Source organism: Euleptes europaea, chromosome 15 (assembly GCF_029931775.1).
Source record: "Euleptes europaea isolate rEulEur1 chromosome 15, rEulEur1.hap1, whole genome shotgun sequence".
NCBI lineage: Eukaryota > Metazoa > Chordata > Lepidosauria > Squamata > Sphaerodactylidae > Euleptes > Euleptes europaea.
The window spans coordinates 50,669,001-50,693,676 of record NC_079326.1 but is presented as its reverse complement, the minus strand read 5'-3'; the positions used below and the strand labels follow the sequence as shown (position 1 = coordinate 50,693,676).

Genomic DNA, 24,676 nt, shown 5'->3' with positions numbered 1-24,676 from the left:
CTGGTAGAAATGGACAGCCAGTGAGATTGGGTAGGGGCCATGGCTCAGTGATAGAGCCTCTGCTTGGCATTCAGAAGGTCCCTGGTTCAATCCTGAGACCCTGGAGAGCCGCTGCTAGTCTGAGTAGACAATACTGACTTTGATGGGCCAAAGGTCTGATTCAGTATAAGGCAGCTTCATGTGTTCATGTGAGGTTCTCTTCCTGAGATTCTGCACCTTGCGGGTCAATTCCAACAGCCGCTGCAGCACTGGTGATATTGTGTGTGTGCCCTCAAGTCACCCCTGACTTACGGCGACCCCGTAGGGTTTTCAAGGCCACAGATGGTTTTCAGTTGTCTGCTTCCGCTCTGAGAAAACTGTGACTGGCCCAAGGTTACCGAACAGGTTTCATGTGGAGGAGTGGGAAATCAAACCCACTTTTCTGTATTAAAGTCCACCGCTCTTAGCCACACTGGCTATGTTGTATCTGCTAGGAAATGGGCTGCTGCCTTCTGCATCAGCTGAAGCTTTCTTATTGGTGTCTGCATGGACGTAGCGGGTGGTTGGAGCTTGGGGTGGGTTTTCCTAGCTGAGATGGGAGAAGCAAAACTCTCAGTTTTTCTGCTTCTTTTCCCTTGTCCCTTCTGGCCCTTCTCATATTTACTTTCTTTTCTCGTGGCAACAGTCCCTTACTCTCCTGCCTCCTTTCTGCAGGGTGGTGGTAGCGAAGTAGCTTCAAGCAAATGCATACAAACAGGGAAGCCAGCATCCAGCTGTGGCTGCTGTTCAGATTTCACAGGGGGAAGTTGGAAGCTCAGGTCTCTCCATCGCCACCACTGGAATTTCTTCTGTCCCCTTTAGCGCACCTCTGAGGCAGCTAGAGGAGTGGCATAGGGTAGGGGTTAAGGTCAGAGAGACTCCAGAGAGAAAACGAGGCAGAGAAAGGGGACACCAGGAATGTGAATGATGGCAAAGGGATGAATAGGAAAGGGGAGACTGGGAATGGACCGCAGGAGCCCCAAAAGCAAAAAGGATCTTGAAAGGAGATAAGGAAGTGGATGTTGCTGGAAATGCAAAGAAGAAGAAGAAGAGTTGGTTTTTCTCTACCACTTAAGGAAGAATCAAACCGGCTTACAATCACCGTCCCTTCCCCTCCCCACAACAGATACACACTGTGAGGTAGGTGGGGCTGAGAGAACTGTGACTAGCCCAAGGTCACCCAGCTGGCTTCATGTGGAGGAGTGGGGAAACAAATCCAGTTCACCAGATTAGCCTCTGACGCTCATGTGGAGGAGTGGGGACTCAAACCCGGTTCTCCAGATCAGAGTCCACTGCTCCAAAACCACCGCTCTTAACCACAACACCACGCTGGATCTTTCACTCCTGGTGGTCCTGTAAGATTATGAAAAGATATTGGATTCAAGTTCATAAAGCAATGCAAATAATGTTAAAAACTAAGCTTTGGATCCTAAGTATATGCTACTTGGGTCGACGCCAGCAACACTGGAAAAGGTGTCTGAGGAATTGTACATATATGCGTTCACAGCAGCCAGAGTGGTACTAGCTGCAAAATGGAAATTGGATGAAAGTCCCAGTATAGAAGAATAGAAGAGCAAATTGGCAGAATATGTTGTGATGGTGAAACTACTAATGTAGTAAATAAAAGACCCAGAGAATAATTTATTTTAAACTGGAGACTTCATTATGCTTACATGAGAATAACATAAGTTATGAGGAGTTTGAAATGGAGAACATCAAAATTGTGTTATTAAAGTGTATTTTTGATTGAGCTTAATAGAAAAATAGAAACAGACAATAAATACAGTATACTTTAGAATGTATCAGGATATAAGGTATATTTATACCCAGGGTAGATATACATACTCTTGTCGATATAGTTGAACAGTAGATAAGATTTGTGAAGCATTATTGTAATCCCCCATTCTGCCCTACCCTTTTTTTTTAAATGACCACTCCTTTATTCTTTTGAAAATAAAATTTTTATTTTACCAGGGAAACATCGGCAGCCACCATGGCAGCTGCTGGCCCCCTGTTAAGGATTGCAGTGGACATACAAGTCTCTCTTCCCTGTGAGTTTTAGAAAAGGGATATAGAAGAAAGCTCTCACAGCATAAATCAGCGGTAATGTAAAGCAGTCCGTTTTTAGGTATGCTGAGATTTGGGAGCAAAGAGTAATAAAGATTTTACAGTGTGTATTTTTCAGCAATGTGAGCTGTAATAGAGTTTGTAGGTAAGTTAAAGCTATTGTGGCTCCTCTGAGACCAGCAGTTCAGCCTTCCATCCTTAAAATTGGCAGCTAGGGCCGTCTTGAGCAACCCACTTGTATTCTTTTTCTTGCTCCACACCTGCAAAAAGTGGCACGAGAGAGTTCTCGGAGAAAAACTGTCATATTGGAAGGTGCTCTTTTAAAAACAACTTGCGAAGGAAATGGAAAAGTTATATATATCTGATGGCAAAATGGTGCAGGTAATTAGATATCTAATTGCAGGTATCTGACAAAGGGAGCTTTGACTCTTGAATACCCCACAAATCTTGTTGGTCTCTAAGGTGCTGCTGGACTTGAGTCTAGTTGGGGAGGGGCTGTGGCTCAGTGGTAGGGCATCTGTTTGGCATGCAGAAGGTCCCAGGTTCAATCCCCGGCATCTCCAGTTAAAGGGCCTAGGCAAGTAGGTGATGTGAAAGACCTCTGCCTGAGACCCTGGAGAGCCACTGCTGGTCAGAGTAGACAATACTGACTTTGATGGACCAAGGGTCTGACTCAGTATAAGGCAGCTTCATGTGTTCAGTTCTTCCAACTGCAGAATGGCGAGGGCTCTTCTACCTGCACCAGACCATTGAAGGGGAGAGATACAACCCATCAGTAGGGCCATCTGAAATAAAACCTGTACTCATGAGCAACCTTTTGAAAAGGCAAAGGCACTGGGTAGTGGATAAAGTGAAATCTGGTTATATGTTCCTGTGAGATCATGAAAAATCACTTGTGTTGGCAATCCTTACCTAGTTTTTCCAAGAGGAGGCAACATGGGCGGTGCCCTTTATCGAGATATAAAATATCAGATACATTTTGCCATGATATGCAACGTTCAGGTACTGATCAATGATGACCTGCATCCAGGGTTGCCAATTTCCAGGTAATAGCTGGAGATCTCCTACTATTACAACTGATCTCCAGCTGACAGAGATCAGTTCCCCTGGAGAAAATGGCCCCTTTGGCCATTGGACTCTATGGCATTGAAGTCCCTTCCCTCCCCAAACCCCGCCCTCCTCAGGCTCTGCCCCAAAAACCTCCCGCCAGTGGTGAAGAGGGACCTGGCAACCCTATCTGCATCTCAGCTACATATACTCTCAAAGCATCACTTGTTAATTGAACAATATCTGAATAGTGATTTTGTTTTTGCTGGATGCTGTTGTTCTCCATGACGGTGAAAACATTCACAACTAGTTCTTGATGTGTAGTTCTGAGCAATGCGGAATTTCCATTTGTACCTGAAAATTTTTCCTGGTTAACAGCTAAGTCTGTTCTCTTTATTTCTGTATAGCTGTTGAATGTATTAATTGTCTCCACATCATGACTAGGGTTGCCAGCCTCCAGGTAGTTCAATTCAACAATAAACCTGTGTTGCTATAGTATTAACTGATAATTAAAACAACACACCAGCTCAAATATTATTTATCGTACTGTTATAATTATGTTTATTAACTCCATAAACATCAATTAGTAATAGTAAATTTTCAATATCAATTTTTCAAATTCAGTTTAATATTCAAAGTGTGTAAATTCACTACAGTCCATATCAGGAAGAACAATCCTTTATTAAACAGTGTAAGCAAAATAATAATAACAGGAAGAACAGTCCTGTATTCAACAATGTAGGCTAAATATATCAAGTTAGAAGGTTCAAGCAAGGAGAACGCACCCTCTAGATCCTGGCTGCGTTTCGAAGAAGCCTTCCTCAGCTCATTGAATATTGTTGAGTCAGTCACCAAAGTAGTCCATAGACTTTTCAATAGGGACACCACTCTGGTAGTGGAAGCCTTACATTTATGGCCAATTGCCACAGTAACCACATGCTACAAAATAAACATAATATCCTCATAGTACGTGGTATGTTATAATTTAACAGAAATTGAAATTAAAATGAACAATAAACCCAGAGCAATATAGGAATTTACCCACTGATTGAATCGTGAACCCTCTGAGGTCAGAAAGAAATTTCCACTGATGGGCAAACTGTATGTCTAATATGGGAATTTATTGTTCATTTTAATTTCAATTTCTGTTAAATTATAACATACCATGCACTATGAGGATATTATAGTATATTTAGCCTACATTGATATATTTAGCTTACATTGTTGAATACAGGACTGTTCTTCCTGTTACTATTATCACTCCCTTTGAGCCTCTCTCCTCAGTGTCTCTCAAGTATCTTTGGATGAAGGTATTGTTCTTGGTGGCTATCACCTCGGCTAGACGGGTGTCGGAGATTAGAACTCTATCCATCAGAGAGGGTCTCTGTGTTTTTCACAGAGATAAGGTGGTCCTGAGGCCAGATCCGACATTTCGTCCAAAAGTAAATTCGCCATTCCACAAATCTCAGGAAATAAATTTACCATCATTTTGTCCAAAACCATCTTGTTCTAAGGAACGCGCCTGGCATTCCTTGGATCTTAGGAGAGCAATACGCACCTTCATCAGTAGAACAGCCGATATCAGACAATCGGACTACATGTTCATAGGCATCAACAATCCCACTAAAGGAAAACGGATGTCTACAGCAGCAATTAGTTACACTCTCAAACACTGCATCATAGAAGCAGTGGGACTACAGTCCCAGATGGCATCACAGCTCACTCTCTGCGTAGTGCAGCTACATCCGCAGCTTTTAACAAGCAAGCGCCATTAGAAGAAATTTGTAAGGCCACCACATGGTCTACAATTTCTACCTTTATTAAACACTACAAGATCAACACGTGGTCCTCGGCACAAGCAGCCTTCGGCAGAAGGGTCCTGCAGCATGTGGTTGAAGAAGGTTCCTAACCCACCCGTATGGGAGCTCTTGAACATCCCACTGCTCAAGACGCCCTTGCCTCAGAGGAGAATGGAACCTTGATTACTTACCGTGAAGGCTCCTTCTCTCCTGAGGCGAAGGGCGTCTTGCCCACCCTGGGTAAGGAATGAAAAGAATACCGAACCTTCTAATAGTGACTTGTAGAGTATGCATACACAAGGACAAAGGTCTTCCACTAGCTGAGCGAAACTAAGGTTCCTTAGTTTTCCCTTTACTCTTGTTGTTGTTTGTTTTATTAATGGTATCAGTTTTCAGTTCTCATTCCTGTCCATTGAGCTAGGCAAGCCGGTAACTGGGCTTCTGCAGGCTGTTTTCCCCCCAGGGAGACAGGAAGTTAGATTTAGTCCTGCCTTCCCCAAATGGAGCAAGGAAAACAACCCACTGCTCAAGACGCCCTTCGCCTCAGGAGAGAAGGAGCCTTCACAGTAAGTAATCAAGGCTCCATTCTGTTTCTTGGGTCGTCCTACCCCTATTGAAACTAAAAGGCTACTTCTGTCCAAAGTAGCTTTGTGTGTGGTTCTTTTTCCATGTGATAGGGCCGTCTGTGGTTCTGTAGAGGCGTCAGTAGTGCAAGGGAGTTGCCAGGGCTTTATTAAGTGCTTCCTGGATTCTAGCCAGATATTCAGAGCGCTGGATGAAACCTCAGCATTTTCTCTGAGAACCAAAGGAGGGGGGAAGGGAAGAAAAGAAATGACTGCGCCTGTTGGTTTTAACTGGATTCTTAGAAGCAACCTTGGATTTCAGTATCCACCAACTCACACAAGTAACATTTCTGTTGCCATGATTGTGTAGCAATTTATTTATTAAACTGTCGCAAAAGGCAACAGTCCACTTCTGTAGCTTTTGATGTCTCACTAACAATTTTAAAATGTGTGCTCAGAAGGTAAGATTAAAACATGTCTGTGCAATGCTTTTGCTCTTGTGAGAGTGTTCAAACCTTGCTTACTGTAAATGAAATTATTTCAGTTTTTTTAAAAAAAACAAATGAGTGGAAAACAATAGAGGTTTGTGGGTGTGGGTGTTGACTAAAATAAGCATTTGACAAGACCGTATATAATGTAAAACTTAGGTATTGGAGTCCCTGAGCAATTTTGTGTCTTTCAGTGTTCAATAAGAAAATTTCCTCCCCCCTCAACAGGGAATTGCCCTTCTTATTAGATGAGTGACAGAGAGAGGTAAAAAGAGGAGAGGGGCTGTGGCTCAGTTGTAGAGCATCTGCTTGGCATGCAAAAGGTCCCAGGTTCAGTCCCCGCCATCTCCAGCTAAAGGGACTAGGCAAGTAGGTGATGCGAAAGATCTCAACCTGAGACCCTGGAGAGCTGCTGCTGGTCTGAATCGACAAGACTGACTTTGATGGACCAAGAATCTGATTCAGTATAAGGCAGCTTCATGTGTTCATGTGTGTTAACTTACAACCATGTTGACAAAATAATAATGATCTAAAAGGACATTTGTTTCAAGGGAATATCAGAAAGTTCTTCCTTGAATAATGCTTGGATGGAGCAACTGCTGAGTTACAATTGCACACTAAAGCCTAGTCAACCTGAAAGTAACTAAATAGCGGCAGGGGCTCTGCTGATTCTTTTTCTTTTTTCTTCTACATTGAGCCTATTGGATTGCTCGAGGAGTGTGTTAACTTGGATACGCTCGACTGGCTCTCCTCTCTGACTTCTCATGCCTGGCTTTGAAAAGCTTTCAATGACTGGGGGGGGGGCATAATTGGCTACAGTGTGATGTTAAGCAGCTGCAAGAGTCAGTATTTGTTTATGTTAGCTGATTTGTTTTGCAAATTAGCAGCCTAAATTTTTCTTAAGCTTTAAGAAGTGCCTTTGGGGGGGGGGGGTGAAAAGAGTTGTGAGTTGGTGTTAAGAGAACATTTTTTCAGAATGTTTATCTCTTCAGAACAGTCGGGAAAAGTGGGAGGCGCTCTCAGATTTGGGGTGGGGATTGTTAATTGTAACGCTCTGCCTGGAGAGCCCATAGGAAGTAAAATAAACACATGGTGCATTCATCAATGCCCAAACAGGTAATTTGCATTTTGTATTGACTTGCTTTAAAATTGATTCGCGCCTCCTCACTCTGCTCCCCGGGCCCGTCATAGCTCTGCAATTATATTTTGTTTACATCGTCGATGTATCCGAAGCAATTTAGACATTGTGAGTTCCACGAAATGTAATTTGGGCATTTAACAGCAAATTATTCGCTAATGAACACAGATTCAGTTGCAAGGGGTAACTCTGTTCAAATTCAGAGGGTTCTCATCTCACTTAAGTTAGCGAAAGTGATTGGAAGAAGATAAACTGTCATTACAAGGACTGGGTGTTGATAAACAATGTTGCTTTTTGTCTGGTGGCAGCTTGCTCCAGCAATTCAGGCTGCCTCCACGCGAAGGAGTCCAAAGCTGGACAGGAGTCCTTCTGTTTTCGGGGGAAGTAAACTTAATTCCACTGAGCTGGGGATCTCTGAGGGCAGCTGCTCTCAGCCTATTGTTTCCATTTTCTTTGTAATGTAAACTAATGAAAATTAATGACGTTGGCCAGAGCAGAACGATGTTTCCGAAGCAAAACCCTTTTTCATTTTCAGGATAACTTCTTTAAAAAAAACTTGCTTATGGTTGATGGGTTGCTTGACAAGCAAACTATATTTTAACAAAAAAGCTCGTTCAGAAGAACTTCTCTCGGGGCAGTAGTTGGTTCATTTTTTGTTAGTTTTTTTTTTTAGTCAAGATAAATCCATTTACTTTGGGTGTAAACTGTAAGGCAACAAATAATTTGCCGTGTAAGGCAACAAATAGTTAAATATTGTCTTATTGCATGTAGTGTAATATTCCATTTCTATTCCTTGGCTCCATCATCAACCAAAAGGGAGGCTGCAGCCAAGAAATCAGGAGATTGAGACTGGGAAGGGCAGCCATGAAAGGATCTAGTAAAGGTTCTGAAGTGTAACGTATGTGTCACTGGCAACCAAGATCAGGTTAATTCGTGCCATCATATTCCCTATTACTATGTATGGATGTGAAAGCTGGACATTGAAGAAAGCTCATAGGAAGAAAGTAGATTCCTTTGTGGTGTTGGAGGAAAGTGTTATGGATACCGTGGACGGCCAAAAAAAATCAGTGGGTTAAAGATCAAATCAAGCCTGAACTGACCCTAGAAGCTAAAATGACTAAACTGAAGCTATCGTATTTTGGTCACGTTATGACCAAAAGAGTCACTGGAGAAGACACTCATGCTAGGAAAAGCTGAGGGCAGCAGGAAAAGAGGAAGACCCAACAAGAGATGGATTGACTCAATAAAGGAAGTCACAGCCCTCAATTTGCAAGATCTGAGCAAGGCTGTCAAAGAGGACATTTTGGAGGACTTTGATTCATAGGGTCGCCATGAGTCGGAAGCGACTTGTCTGCACTTAACACACACAGATTCGAGTCCAGTAGCACCTTAGAGACCAAAAAGAGATTTTCATCAGTGTGTGTGTGTGTGTGTGTGTGTGTGCGTGCGTGCCTGCGTGCGGGGAGTAGAAATGGAGATCTCTTGAGTCCTTTTATTCTAGTCAGAAGGTGGGAGGGTGTGGCAAAGAATGCTTGTAAAGGATGCAAAGGTACCATGCATGTTGTAATCAGCTTAATTAGAGCAGAGGCGAGATGCTTGGGGGCAGAACATTAGCATCTGTGATGAGATAAGAATTCCTGTGTCCCTATTCAGCCCTGGGGGTTCCATTGTTCGGAACTTGTGAATTAACTCAAGTTCAGCAATCTCCCATGGTAATTTTCCTTGATGTTTCTCTGTGCGAGGACTATCACTGTTAGGTCAGCAGCGGAATGACCTGGAATTTTTTGAGCATTGTGGTTTTTAATGTTGAATTTACGTCCATTTATTCTTTTACACCTGTTTGTCTGATGTAGAGAGCAGAAGGGCATCGCTGGCATTTGAGGTCAGAGCTGGCATCTTGCTTTGTTGCAGGCCCTGGTCCCAGAGTCCATGTCCCATGTTTGGAAGGGTATTGCTGTGGGTGAGAAGTTAAGGGTAGGAGGCTGTCTGTGGGCAAGAAAAGCTGTGACTTGATGGCACACATACACAAAACTCAATCAAACAGCTAATATTAATAGAAAATAGGACCTTATACCCATGGAGGCAGGCACTGAGAATTTTTAGATGTAATTTTTTAAACACAAGTTGAAACTATTCCAAGAAAAAACCCCGATTGGATGTTTTTGCTAAATAAACAGCTATATTCATAAAGTCTATTTCTGGTTGTCTTGAGCAATGTAAGAAAAATAGCTAACTGAGAGTAAAGTTGATTTATAACAAGTGTTATTGGAACACAGCCATGAGGTAGATTTCCTTCAAACTGGTTGCACTGCGGAAATTGAAAATATCCATCAATTTTTAAAAATGCTCTGATATGTATCCATCTTCAATTCAATCAGTCTACTCTATAAGAGTTTACTAAATGCTTTGCTGGAATTATGAGTGTCTAACTCTTGTTGCCGTTAATTAAAAAATTATCTGCAGGAAGACCAGAAGCCTTGTATAGGGGGATGTATTTATTAATTTATCTGCCATTCTCCCCAGTATGAGCTCCGTGGCACAGAGAGGTAAGCTGCAGTACTGCAGTCCAAGCTCTGCTCACGACCTGAGTTCGATCCATATGGAAGTCTGTTCTAGATAGCCTGCTCAAGGTTGACTCAGCCTTCCATCCTTCCAAGGTCTGTTAAAAAGAGTACCCAGTTTGCTGAGGGTAAAGCTTAGACGACTGGGGAAGGCATTGGCAAACCATCGTGTAAGCTTAGTCTGCCTAGTAAACATCGCAATGTGACATCACCCCAGGGGTCAGTAATGACCCAGTGCTTGTACCTTTACCTTTCCCCCCTCCCTTGTGGGGATCCAGGTGTCTCACAACATTGTCTCCCTTTCCATGTTATCCTAACAACTCTGTGAGGTAGGTTAGAATGAGACTCTGTGACCAGCCTTACCCAGAAATCTTCTGTGACGGACCGGGGATTCAAACCCAGGTCTCCCAGAACCTAGTCCGGCACTCTAACCACTACACCATGCATGTTCTCCCAAGTCTCTTGGTGGCCTTAGACAAGCTGCTCTGTCTGTCTTCCCTCTGCAGTGTAGGGATAATGACCTGTATTGTACCACTCCGCTCAGTAAAGCTTGAGGACTTCCTCCAACTGGAGTGGCTTTCTCTCCAGTGGAAGAGCTGCTTAATTGGCAGATGGCTTAGTGATCTGCCTTAGAGATTTGCTAGGATTACAAACTGCGTGAAGCACTTGAACATTTGACGACACTATAAAAATGTGCATTATTTATTGATCCTTGCCAGAAGTTCAGCCTCCCAAGTTTCCTGCCTGTCGCAAAGGGGAGTGAGAAGACGCTTTCTCACTTGAAGCGTAGCATAAGAGACGAGACCTGATTCCTCTTAAATCTGGAAGAAAATGTGGATGTGGGATTGAAAATAATTTTACTCTGTATTGTCCAGCACAAAGCAAGAAGCAAGACTGTGCCCCGCCTCCAGTATCTTGCCAAGGGAAGGGGGCAGAGTCAGTGACAACTTAAAATAATGGCTATCTACTAAGATAAACTAAAAACCCCTTCCTTATGCATAATATGGCCAGTTATTTTGCTTACCCAGTCAAGCTGCTGTTGTCTTGCAGAGACATATTAGTATATATTAGCTTTGCCTGCTGTAGCCCTGTTTATTGGGACAGAAGAGATTGTGAAGGGTATCTGGTTGCAGCATTGTCCGTATTACGATGTGTCTTAAAATGGTTCATTTGAGAACATAAGAACATAAGAAAGGCCCTGCTGGATCAGACCAAGGCCCATCAAGTCCAGCAGTCTGTTCTTATTAATTCTTTCACATTCATTTGCAGCTGGTTGACATTTTGTGCTGTTGTCCTAACACTACAGTGGGACTGATATGCTAGAGTGTGTGTGTGTGTGTTTGTGTGGGTATGCACGCGACATCAAGTCACAGCTGACGTATGGCGACCCCGTAGGGTTTTCAAGAGGTGGTTTGCCATTGCCTGCCTTTGTGTGGGCTGAGAGAGTTCTGAGAGAACGGTAACTGGCCCAGGGTCACCCAGCAGTAAGGTTGCCAGGCCCCTCTTCACCACCGGTGGGAGATTTTTGGGGCGGAGCCTGAGGAGGGTGGGGGTTGGGGAGGGGAGGGACTTCAATGCCATAGAGTCCAATTGCCAAAGCGGCCATTTTCTCCAGGTGAACTGATCTCTGTCGGTTGGAGAGCAGTTATAACAGCAGGAGATCTCCAGCTACAACCTGGAGGTTGGCAACCCTACCCAGCAGGCTTCATGGGGAGGAGTGGGGAATTGAACCCGTTTCTCCAGATCAGAGTCCGCCACTCTTAACCACTACACCACTCTGACTCTTTGGGACTGACATACTCATATTTAAAGAGAATTGGTTCTGCCTGGGTGTATACTTGTGCTTAGCTACCATAGCCCACCAAAGGGCTGCAGTGATGAAGCAGCGGTGTCATCCTAGGCTTGGTATGGGGGTTCTTTTTGTTGCCTCCCAGGGTCTGTCACACTGAGATGTTTTCTGAGCTGTGGGGGGTCTAGATGTGCATCTTCAAGGAAACACATCTGTTGCAAGGAAATCTCATCTCCCAGGATGTACAGCACACTGCTCATATGAATACCTCCTTTGTGACAGAAAGTGCAGGGTGGCATATAATTGGATGCTGTAATTTGTAGTTTGGCCCAAAGAGTAAATGAGGGAAATCCCAGCTGTGCTGTCCTGAGCAGTTTGGAGGAGAATAGTGCAGTGTAATTAATAAATTAGCTTATTGTATGAAGGTGGTAGAAACCAGTATAATAATTTACTGTTTGATGGGCATACTCTATGTTTGGGCTTAGTCTGTTTCTTGAAGAACTGTCTTTCACAATGTGCAAAATCATTGCACGTTTTACAGAAAGCAAGTCACGTGTAAGTGGAACAATAGCTCCTAAGCATCTCCATGTCATCCTTTCTTTTCTTTTTTTCTTTCTTTTTTTACTCCTGCATGGAATGTGTTTCTCTTCCCCCCGCTCCAATGTTTTAAAATCTATAATTATCACATTGCATCAACCAACAGCACAAAACAATAAAATAATAATTCTTAACAATGGCAAAAAAAAGAAATGCATGGTCACAGAAATGTCTTGGTTTAGATTTGTAGAAAGGATCTCAAATTGGCATCAACCTGTTACACTGGGGTCTGATTCAAACATGACACCAAAAACACTCTCCCAGGGGCCCCTGCGCTCGTATCAACTCAGCCGTCACCCACACAACGCATAGCCACAGAGTCGCTCTGCAGGGGAGGCAACTGAGTTTGATTGAGACGCCACGTGAGGGCAGAGTCCCATGGCAGAGTCCCTTTGCCTCGCTGGTGGCAACACGCTTAAATCAAACCAAACCACTTCGGGAACTGCTCAAGTGTACAGCAGGGAGTGGTGGGAGAGCAGACCCCTCCCCCCCACCACTTCACGGGCTACTACTACAAAGCAAAGTCACTCCAGTGTTCTCTATCTTACCAAACAGGCACAGAAGGGTAAGCATGTGAGAACACACAAAGGGTCTGGCATTTTCACAGAACAGACACATACTACTAAGAAGAAAGAAAAGCAACCCAAACACCAATGAAAAAGGCGGCAGCCGTTAGGTCTTCTCCTGCCGGCTCATCCGTAGGAACACAGCGCGCAGCAGTGGCACATCCCAGAAGTGGCAGCAACCTGGGCGATGGCACAAAGGGAGACTGTCGCACTCCTCCCCCAGTTTCTTCACCCCCCTTCCCATCCCCTTCACATCTCATCGTCCAGTCCATAGTCCTCTGGGAAATCCCCCACTGTGACGGGGCTTCACAAAGGCTCCGTATTTCGGCTGGCACTCAAAGTACTGCTTTCCACTGACACTGCCGTCGTGCTTCCCCAGAGGTTCGTCGTACTTGATGCTGATCCAGTAGCCGGGCTTGAACTCTGTTATACCAGTGTACATCACCATCCCGCGTTTGTTTGGCTGCCCCGCCGCCCGCACCTCACACCTCGATCCCACAGGAATAGCTTCTGCCAGGGCCTTCTCTTCCGCCTGCTTCTGCTCTGCTTCCTTCTTCACCATTTCTTCCTCATTGTACTGCCCCAGTTTATTGCGCTTCAAGAAGGAGCGGGCTGAATCTGTTCTTTTGTTGTATTCAGTATCGGGTATCTGGAATTTCTCTACCCTCTACACATCTTTGTATTCCCCAAGCTTTGTATTCACCATTCCGGTCGATAACGTGGATCCTGCACCCGTTGTCAATGGGGTAAGAACCCAGCAAGGCCTCATCGCTGTCTAGCTTCATCACAAACTTGTCATCTGGTGTGTAGAGCTGCAGGTCCATACATGATGCAGGGCTTCCCACCGCCAGCTCCAGTTTACACTTGAACTCGGCGATGGTGAGGCCACGGGCGTAGCGCTTCAAGACCCGGAAGGAGTTGAGGCTGCTGCTGATGGACACTGAGACCACCCCAGGGCTCCCCGTCACGCTCATTGCAGCCATCCTGCTGGCGACTCGACACCGCTGCCCATGTCATCCTTTCTAGTGGTTAAAAGACTCAGGTAGTTGTGCAGCATAACTCATTTCCAGCACTGGTTGAAGTGTACCTTTTTTCTCAGGAAGACTACTGGTCTGGAACCTGCTTTTTGAGGTGGCATGACCCCAGCATCAGCGATAGATGCCACTCACGGTGTGAAAATGGGCATCTACACCAGCGGCGGGCCACTTACATCGGTGCCGGGGAGCGGTGCAGCAGCGCCATGCTCAGGCATCGGAGAAGCTGCCGCAGTAGCGTTTTGCTGGTGTAAGAGCTTGCACCAGAGGGGGCGTTCCTGGGGGCAGGGCTGACTTTAGTCAGCTCCTAAAGCCCTTTTGCCCTGGGAGTGCCCCCTTTTGCAGGCACAAACCATGGCACAGCCCTGTGTAACTCAATGGGGCAGTTACATGGGGTTTCGGGGGGAAATACATTTTCTCCTGCATCGGGCCACCAAGCCACTCTAGGCGGTGTGGCTACACCGTCCCCGAGCCCACCATAAGTACCCTAACCTTAGGACTGTGCTGCTAGTTACCCATTATTTAAAGAGAAATAGTGAAAAGAACTCTGAATTCCCTTGGGCAGCTCACCAGAAAGCTTAGTGAAACAGAACACCAGAAACTGTTACTGGCGGGACCCCAAAGGCAAGTCCTAGCGTGGTTGTATAAAAAAAGATGTTGTATAAAAATTGCAATTATTTAGAAAACAATATATGGTTCACTGCAGCTTAGTTACTGTGGTGGGCATTTGACGTCTTATGATACATCACCCTTGTTTTTTTATGTATTCAGCTAAAAAATTGACCAGACCATGGTGAGGAATTTATTGATACAATGTGATTCCATGGCAACTTGGACACTCTCTGCAGAATTGTTGAAGGCTCTCTGCAGTTTCCGCTCAGCCATTCTGTTTGTGAATTCTGCCTCTAGTACATGGAGCATCATGGGACAATTCTAAGCACTAGAAAAATGGGGCCTGACTTTATCAATGTGAGGCATACGTGCGTCACAGAATGTAAAAATGAATGTCTGGAATTTTTTAAGTGGGAAGCACAGTGCAATGCCCTAGAGGATTGCACACAATAACTTCTTAAACAGATGAACATCTTTTACTGGAAACTGGAATTAGAGAAATTCCCTTACACAATTAGGCAACATGTTCTAATAGCAAAAATAAACATTAGAAATCAGACAGGTATCTTTTAAGAATGAAGACAATAGGAGGCCTTTTAAGAAAAGATGATACAACTGAAGAATTTCTACAGTGATGGGACATTATTTTGCATGCTGTGATGTTAATGTGTGTGTCTATACATGTGTCTATCTGTGTAAATATGATGCTGCCTTATAGTGAATCAGACCCTTGGTCCATCAGTATTGTCTACTCATACTGGCAGCGGCTCTACAGGGTCTCTGGGAGAGGTCTTTCACATCACCTACTGCCTAATCCTTTTAGTTGGAGATGCAGGGGATTGAACCTGAGACCTTCTGTATGCCAAGCAGGTGCTCTACAAATGAGCCTCAGCCCCTCCCCAATATGTATAATGCTTTTGGGAACCTCATTTACTGGTTAGCAGTTTTTAAAGGCTTCCCAAAATTCTGGCCCAGTACAGAATTTTATGCAAATAATAGCCCCAGCTTGGATTACACTTTATGAATCATGGTATCATGGGTGCCAACATGTTTTATTTGTTACTGTTGAAAACATTAACTTCAAAATTAGTGACGCTTCATCCTGATTGGTGGGTTCTACCACTGGCTGCTCTTTTCACTATAATCAATAGAAAAGGCAAAATGCCAGATACATGGATGAGTGCAATCTTAAGTACCAATATTTAAAAAGGGAAACACCACCTCACCAACAAACTACAGACCAATCAGTCTTCTTTCTGTTGTGGGGAAACTGTATGCTAGGCACCTACTAAATAAACTTCCCTTTTGGATGTCTGAGCATAAGATCCTGTGTGTGTGTGTGTGTGTGTGTGTGTGTTAAGAGCCGTCAAGTCGCTTCTGACTCATGGCGATCCTATGAATGAAAGTCCTCCAGAATGTCCTATCTTTGACAGCCTTGCTCAGATCCTGCAAATTGTCTCTGAAAACCTTATGATCAGACAATAAGATCCTGGGTCCTGAGCAAATAGGATTTTGCCAAAGGAAGTCTTCCCTGGATCACTGTGCTACCCTCATCTATCTAGCCAATGAATACTGTGGCAGACGTGGCAACAAGTTATATGCTACATTTTAGATCTTAAAGGGGCTTTTGACTCTGTCCCCAGATATGCAAGCGCAAGCATTTACATAGTGCATAGGGTTGCCAGGCCCCTCTTTGCCACCGGCGGGAGGTTTTTGAGGTGGAGCCTGAGGAGGAGAGGGTTTGGGGAGGGGAGGGACTTCAATGTCATAGAGTCTAATTGCCAAAGCGGCCATTTTCTCCAGATGAACTGATCTCTGTCGGCTGGAGAGCAGTTGTAACATCAGGAGATCTCCAGCTAGTACCTGGAGCTTGGCAACCCTATTAGTGCAGTGTAGCTTGTGTGAGTTCTTATGCAATATCTAGAGCATTCCTCTCTCTATATTATAGTGCCTAGAGGTTGGTTGCACATGATCTTATGCACACAGCAACGCAAGTGGGGATATAACAAGTTTGACTAAGCTTAAGAGGCTACCACAATCTTTTTCTTGCATTTCCGCTTGCGGAAATGTTCTGCTGGATCCAACCCACCTTTCTTAGACTAACAATGAATTAGCATAGCTAGATTTGGGTCCAGTAGCACTTTAGAGACCAACTATATTTTTGGGATGTGAGCTTTCAAGAGTCAAAGCTTCCTTTGTCAGATACAAGTAGGAATGGAGAAGTATTCATGCTAATGAATTACCATGTTTTTGAGTGGTCTGCTTTGAGATTTCCGTTAATTAATTTTGTGCAAATGTCTTCTCAGCCTCTCCCAACTTTTAACTGAACTGGAATAAACTGTATAATATATGGATTCACTCGATGACACTAATCATAAGTGCAGCATCTTCTGTTCTAAAAGAATTTTGTCTTTATGTTTACAAAGGATGTTGAAGGGGTATGTTATAGTTTTACCAAGCTGGGAATATTTGCAAGGAGATATCTAAGCAAGTTTAAATTAAAAACTTAACTAAATTAAACTTAAATTAAAAAGTTTAAATTAAAAACTGTAAGCAAGTTACTGACTATGTAATGTTTTTGGAACATTGGTATTTTGATTAAATGCATGTTCCAATCTCAGGTGTGGGAGAGAAAAGTGTCCCATTATTTCTGTTTCTTTTTTTTCCCTTTTTTTTTTGCATCAGACATTTGCAGTCCATGACTTTCAGATGGACATTGGGCTAATTTTTTTAATGGTCATTTGAAATGGAGTAGATTTTTGCAAAAACTAAAACCTCTACTGCAATGTGAATTGACCCTATATTACTTGAATGTTTGGCCAGTATTGTGGCATAGTTTTGAACATGTGATGAATTCAGTGGCTTCTTGTTTCAGCTTTTTAAAATTGCACACTGCAGGTTTAAAACAAAGCAGTTTCAATAATCACCGTGTCACTCCTTTGTGTCATTCCGATTCCCCACAATTAAGCAAATTATTCTATATGTACTAATGTGTGTTTGCTTAGTTGATTTCATGGAGTCATTACCACCATAGAAAAACATATTTTCTGATTAACCCGACATCTGCATTAGATTTGCCTTAAGAAACAGGCGCGTGGTGCTATTAAAATTTCCACTGTCATTATTCAGGAACATTGTTGTTGGGAGATGTAGTGGGAAATTATATTTTTTGGTCCTGACTTCTGCAGACAGTGGGCCAAGTCATACAATACTGATTAATGGAAATAGTTGATGGGCATTTGAAAGTGCCAGTAAATGCAAGCCGAAGATGCAAGAAAAATTACTAACACTACTAATCACTAGGAAAACAATGTAAAAGGAAATGTGCAGCCAGAGTCTAGATGATTGCACCCCTGGGATCCCAGAGAAGCAATCTAAAAGCTATTGAGGCTATAGGAGCTCTAAGAGCTTTGTGTCGTGGCAGGTTCTACTGGAAATGGACAGAGAACCTGTTGTAGATGTGACAGTCCATGTATCTTTATGGCAGGAACTGGTAGTTTAATCCTCTGAGTCTGCTCCATTGAAGAGGACAGGTGCAGAGAAGAGTGAAGGGGATGATCGGGGGCCTGGAGACCAAGCCCTATGAGAAAAGGTTGACCGTCTTGGGAATGTTCAGTGTGGAAGAGGTTGCGGGGGGACATGATTGCTCTCTTTTAGGATTTGAAAGGCTGTGACTTAGAGGACAGCAGGAGGTGTTCCTGTTGGTAGCCGAGGATAGGACTCACAATAATGGGTTTAAATTATGGGCAGAAAGGTACTGGCTGGATATTAGGAAAAAATGTTTACGGTAAGAGTAGTTCAGCAGTGGAATTGGCTGTCTAAGGAGGTGGTGAGCTCACCCTCACTGGTGGTCTTCAAGTAGCAGCTGGATGAACGCTTGTCAGGGATGCTATAGGCTGATCCTGATGGAGCAGAGGGTTGGACTAGATGGCCGGTATGGCCCCTTCCAACTCTATGATTCTAAGACTCTGTTACTTGGGATTTCAGTTAGTTTACTCTTGCGAATGAGAGATCTGGAACATCACTAATTGTCTTTAGTGCAGTCGTTCCATCTAAAAACAATCCTTTTGATTACCATTCAAAATAATAGCAGCCCCCATCATTTTAGGATTCTGTTGATAAAGACATAAACATAAAACCCACATTCACCTTTTTATGGGGTGTCCTGCTTAAAGCAGTGGCCTTGGCTTGTTTATCCGGGGGTCAATCCTGCCCTTATTCTACCACGCTAAGCAAAGTTTGAAGATTTCCTCCAACCTAAGGAGCCTTCAACTTAAGCGGCTCTTCTCCCAGTGCAGGAGTTCTTAACCCGTAGTCCGTGGACCCCTAGGGGATCTAAAGATGGGCTTCAGGGGGGGGGGTCTGTGAACCAGTGAAAGCAAATGATTTTTCCTCAGTTTCCTTCTTGTTACTTTAAAAATAGACTTTGTGGGAGGGAAATATTTTTAGTGTCAAATTATAATAATGTCAAATTGTTATTAGGATATTGTTTGACTTCAAACAAATATAGGGTGGTTTGGGATGCTAGTGTACATGTTGAAGTAACCTACAATTGTCATCGTCACCACGTTATGACATTTGGAATAGTTTCCCATTGATAGGAATTAATGAAAAAGTACCGTCATTATGATTACGGACATCTCTCTTTGTTTTCATCGAGTCTTGGTGAATTTTAAGGTAACTATTTAGTCTTTTCAAGTGTTTGTTGTAATGTTTTGGTTCCAGAGTAGTTATTATAATACTGTTTAATACTTGTGGATGGTCTTTATTAGATAGGCAAGGAAATAGTATGTATTGAGGTTGTAATATAAGGAAATCAAAGTTGGTGTGTGACCAGTAGGCATCCTTTAACTAAAATAAATCTTAGGCAAAATTTTGTGTGTATGTGTTTATGTACATTTTTCTGGGGAAGGTGGGTCCATAGCTTTCATTAGATTCCCAGAGGGGTCCATGACCCCAAAACCACTCTTCAGAAGACCTGCTTGTTGGAAGAAGGCTTCTTGGAAACTCATTGGTTCTACCCCAGTATAAATATTTTTTGATTTGTATAACTGTTTATAAAAATGTACATCAGAGCAAAACAAACTGAATGAATTCTCAGTGAGAGAATAAATCTTCTGAGCTTTTGAAGTACTAGGAACTCTTATCCTAAACACCCTTGTGAATGCTGTCCTTGAAATCAAAGTGATTTACTTATGTGTAAATTGGTGCAGCGTTGTGTCTGTAACTGGTGCTCCTTATGAAACCAAGATATTATTTGTGGAAATAATGTTGCCTTGTATTTGGCTTGTATATCTGTTATGGCTTTTTGGATACTGTGTTTCAGTTATATGCGAATAGTTCCATAGGCAGCCTGATACCTTCCTGGAACAAGGAGCTTGTCCTGAATTTCTGCAACATGCTATTTCCTGTAAGCATGAAGACAGTGAGAGGCAATTGCAATATTAATGAATAATCTATGAAAGGAAATGCAGTAATCTGGTTTGAATTCAAAAGCTGCAGTTCTAAAGTCACTTGTCAGTAGTTCATAATTTGGGGTTTCAGAGTACCTAAACTGTTGTGAGCCACCTTGCCTTTCTTATATTTTGGAACTTATAAATAAGGGACTTATATAGCATTGCCAACCTCCAGGTACTAGCTGGAGATCTCCTGCTATTACAACTGAGCCTGAGGAGAGTGGGATTCGGGGAGGGGAGGGACTTCAATGCCATAGAGTCTAATTGCCAAAGTGGCCATTTTCTCCAGGGGAACTGATCTCTATCAGCTGGAGATCAGTTGTAATAGCAGGAGATCTCCAGCTAGTACCTGGAGGTTGGCAACCCTACTCACAAGGGCTTGCTTGTGTGTATTTCCTGTGCTTTCTTCCTGTCTTGGACTGTTCACATGGGACAGGAGGGTTGTCAAGCACCTGGCAGGCTCCAGTACATGGCAGGGGTGCTCTTGTAAGTTGCACAGGCCTTGGGATATAATGTCTGTCGAAATGGAGAGGACAGCCGTGCAAGGAATTGTCGGCTTTTTTTGCCTGACTATATATCTTTGAAGATATTGGAGCAAAAAAAGACAAAAGAGGAGCAATTAATTTGCAAGGGCCTGGAGTGCTACTACTAACCATCATAGCTTTTTGTAAAAACCACGTCATGCCACACTAATCAAAGAAGCAATTGCAAGAGTAATTGTGTTGGTTAAAAACCTGGAACTCAGTGATATGTCTGGATTTAACAAGAACTCTGGCCTACTTTTCGCGTTATATCTTCCACATTTCTTTTTTAGGATTACAGGAAGCAGCCTTAAAATTAGGGTTGCCAGGTCCCTCTTCACCACCGGCAGGAGGTTTTTGGGGTGGAGCCTGAGGGCAGGGTTTGGAGAGGGGAGGGACTTCAATGCCATAGAGTTCAATTGTCAAAGCGACCATTTTCTCCTGGGGAACTGATCTCTGTTGGCTGGAGATCAGTTGAAATAGCGGGAGATCTCCTGCCACCACCTGGAGGCTGGCAACCCTACTTAAAATGGGTGTGTTGTTGGATATAAAACCACACTTGGAAGCCAGGAAGGGGTCAGTTTGAGGTGGAGGCCTGAAAAGAAGCAGCCAGTGGCTTTTTAAAATTCTGTGCTGGCTTGGTATTTTCATCAAGTGTTCAGTAAAAAAAAGTTTCCCATGTTAACTAAATTGGCATGATTTGTGGAGCATACAAAACTCTGTTCTTTAAAGTAGTCCTTATCTGACCGGTAAGCAGAGGCTCTCCCTAGCAGTAGAATGGAACTAGGCAACCTGAGATGGGAGAATAACCGCTGCAGGTTAGGCTTATGAACAGTGAAGACTTTGGGGGTTCCAGAAATGGACAATGAACCCCCACTGTAGCTGGTGATATGAAGGCGTGGGATTGCTAAAGGGCACTTACATGTCCTGGGCTGCTGAGGGCCCAGTTAGCAGAGGCTGGTAAGGAAGTGGGACTCCATCAGTGAGAAGGAGTGATGCAGTGAGGTTGGTTGTAGGAAGGTTGTAATGGCCCTGGTCCTTGAATGTGGGCCATGGATAGTAGTCATGATGCATACCTATTCTCTCCACGATCAGAGGAGTGTGCCTATTGTATTAGATGCTGTGGAACAAAGGCAGGATGCTGCTGCTGCAGTCGTCTTGTTTGTGGGCTTCCTAGAGGCACCTGGTTGGCCACTGTGTGAACAGACTGCTGGACTTGATGGGCCTTCGTCTGATCCACCATGGTTGTTCTTATGTTCCTTCCTTCCTTCCTTCCTTCCTTCCTTCCTTCCTTCCTTCCTTCCTTCCTTCCTTCCTTCCTTCCTTCCTTCCTTCCTTCCTTCCTTCCTTCCTTCCTTCCTTCCTTCCTTCCTTCCTTCCTTCCTTCCTTCCTTCCTTCCTTCTCTCCAGGATCAGAGGAGTATGCCTATTAGATGCTTTGGAACAAAGGCAGGATGCTGCTTCAGCTGTCTTATTTGTGGGCTTCCTAGAGGCACCTTGTTGGACACTGAGTGAACAGACTGCTGGATCTGATGGACCTTGGTCTGATCCAGCATGGCCTTTCTTACGTTCTTATGTTTAGCACGTTTGGGTTTTTAGATTAGGGGGAGAAGGAGCGGTGCAGGATGTGTAGGAGCTGGGTGAATCTTCCCAACGAGGCCTGAAGATTCGAACCTATTAAGACCTAGTAAGTTTAGAAAGCCAGTGTGATTAAGAGCAGCAGACTCTAATCTGGAGAACCGGCTTCGATTCCCCACTCCTCCGCATGAAGCCTGCTGCGTGACTGTGGGCCAGTCCCAGTTTTCTCAGAACTCTTATCAGCCCATGCAGAGGCAGGCAATGACAAACCACCTCTGAACGTCTCTTGCCTTGAAAACTGTATTGGGTCACCATAAGTTAGCTGTGACTTGATGGCACTTTCCATCCCCACCAAGTTTAGAAAGGCTGAACCTTGAGCAAACTGCTGAAACAAACTGGATCGCAGAGAAGAAAACTCAACATGATCTTGATGAACTGGTGTGCTTGAGCTGGTAGTTATGAAACTCAGTCCCACGTGGACACAGGTTTGATATAAAAAGTTCAGAGGCACACCTATGAACTGAATGAATCAGGCCAGACGGAATCCCTTCTCAGTGATTTATGTGAGGAGTAGAGGGTAAGAAACTGAGCCCAAATCAAGAATGTTGTGCTATGCCCCCCCTCCCCAAATTTCCCCGGAAGCAGCTTCCATAATTGCAGCGGCTGCAAAATGTGCTTCTGCTGCTATGCAGGTTGTTTCCAGGAGCCTGCAGCTGCTCCGTGGAGGAGCCAAGTCACACAGGAGGCTCTTCGCACAACTGTCTTCCCGAGGATGGTCAGAAGACATCACCCAGTGAACATTTTGAATGTCTGAACTACCCCCATGAATAACAAGTGGATTAGGAAGACAAGCAAACCTTTCATCAGGCATACTTATCCTGACTTCTGCTCTTTTTGTGTACCATTTTGGAATCACCAGGGATTCGCAAGGAACAAAATAATTTGCGCTTAAGGCAATGTATAATTCTTTTCCTCCCTTGAAAGTTGCGGCAGTAGTACTTGCATTTTGATTCTGAACTGAATCAATTCTTTGTTTCTCAAGATAGAAACAACATCCTCTCTTTGTTTCTTTGGCAGTCCTGTGCCAGATCAGAAAATTCAGGACAGCTGAGCGTTCCCGGAGCAAAGCATCTGTTCCTGAGAATAAAATTATGTACATGCAACTTGCAATTATTGTTCAGTCGAACTCACGCTGGTAGTTGATTCCTTTTGTCTTTGGGGATGCCTGAATAAAAGGGAAAAGTAGGTAACATTAATAGCTAGGAAATTTCTCCCTAGTATTTAAACATAAATCACGGCAAAGTGGGATGAGCTTTTGCAGAGTTGTTTAATCTTTTGTAAGCTAATTGAGAGGATTATATGGCATGAAGAGATGGCAGAACATATCGTTCTGGTGCAATCGAATATTACCATTGTTATTTCTTACAGACTTTGTGTCCTGGGCAGATCTTCTTCTGTGGTGAATGTACTTGTTTGAGAAACGTAGCAAAGATGATTATATCGTTGAGCTGAACAGGACGTCACAAACCAAGGGTGACTTCTCAAGCCTGTCCACCTGGTAGTCCTTGCGGGAGAGAGCTTGGCTTTTCAGAGACTTGCTCTGGGAGGCATCTATTGCCCTGCTGCAGTCTCCAGGCAAAAGGGTTTTTCAGTTGTTTGTAGCAGGCTGTGTGTTGGGAAAGCCCCGTTTGTGGCTCCAGGTGCTGCCACAGGCCCGTGTAATGTTTGACCTGACAGCAGTGGGCATCTGCTGGTCTCCTTTGCCCTCGTTGAGGACTGCCCCTCATGCTTTGGACTGGGAATCACCAGTAGATTATTGTTAGTACAGCAAAGAGCTCTCGGGGGGGGGGGGATACCAGGAGAGGCGGCCCTGTAGGTTTTTTGTGTTGTGGCACCAAAGCTTAATATATATTAATATATATATTCATATATTAATATTGAGAAAATTCTACTACAGAAGGAAGCATTTTTGAAACATCTCCTCAACACAGTAACCCCATATGGGTTGAATATGGAACAGGACTTGTCTTGCTTTATTTAGGGAAGTAGTATTCACATCCGTTATGACTGATGCTGCCCCTTTAACTCGGACTGTCCTTGGATCTTGAATCCCCTTTAATCCTGAAGGCACATGCATACTCACACCTGGATTGGATTAAAATAAGAAGGCTAAATAGGCGTGGTACCTAGCAGTTGTTACATATGGGTATCCATTATTGGAACTGGGGAGAAGTGATGTGAAGTAGAAGTAAGCTATATGCTACACTGGAATTATAAGGTAAGGTTTCTCGCTGTATAGAGGGCACCTTTCAATATTATTTAAGTTATGGATGTTGATTATTTATACGCTGTCTGCTGGGCACGTAGTAAGCAGAAAGAGGAACGGAACTAAAGAAGGTCACTGAAACGGAACACTTCTAGAGGACCGTCTTCCGATCTTCAGGCTACCCCTGTTTTCCCGCAGTGTCGGGCATCTTAAACGCTTCCTGATCTTCGGCTATCCCTGCTCTCACACAGTGATGGGCGTCTCAGATGCTATTTGGGACGGGCTTTGTAAATCTGTATTTTAGACATGCTTGACCTGACAGCAGTGGGCATCTGCTGGTTTCCTTTGCCCGCAAAGAGTAACGCTCTCCCCTGCTGACTGGCCTGCAGTAGGGTTGCTAGGTCCCTCTTTGCCACTGGCGGGAGGTTTTTGGGGCGGAGCCTGAGGAGGGTGGGGTTTGGGGAAGGGGAGGGACTTCAATGCCATGGAGTCCAGTTGCCAAAGCGGCCATTTTCTCCAGGTGAACTGATCTTTATCGGCTGGACATCAGTTGTAAAGCAGGAGATCTCCAGCTAG

At 43.9% G+C, this 24,676-nt stretch overlaps 1 protein-coding gene and 1 pseudogene across 1 annotated transcript in view; one reads left to right on the top strand and one right to left on the bottom strand.

Moving 5' to 3' along the window:
• The window catches only part of BMPR2 (bone morphogenetic protein receptor type 2), a 111,203-nt gene that overhangs the window by 37,142 nt on the left and 49,385 nt on the right, over positions 1–24,676 (top strand). The window lies entirely within an intron of this gene.
• LOC130487856 (tubulin-folding cofactor B-like) lies at positions 12,883–13,625 on the bottom strand (annotated as a pseudogene).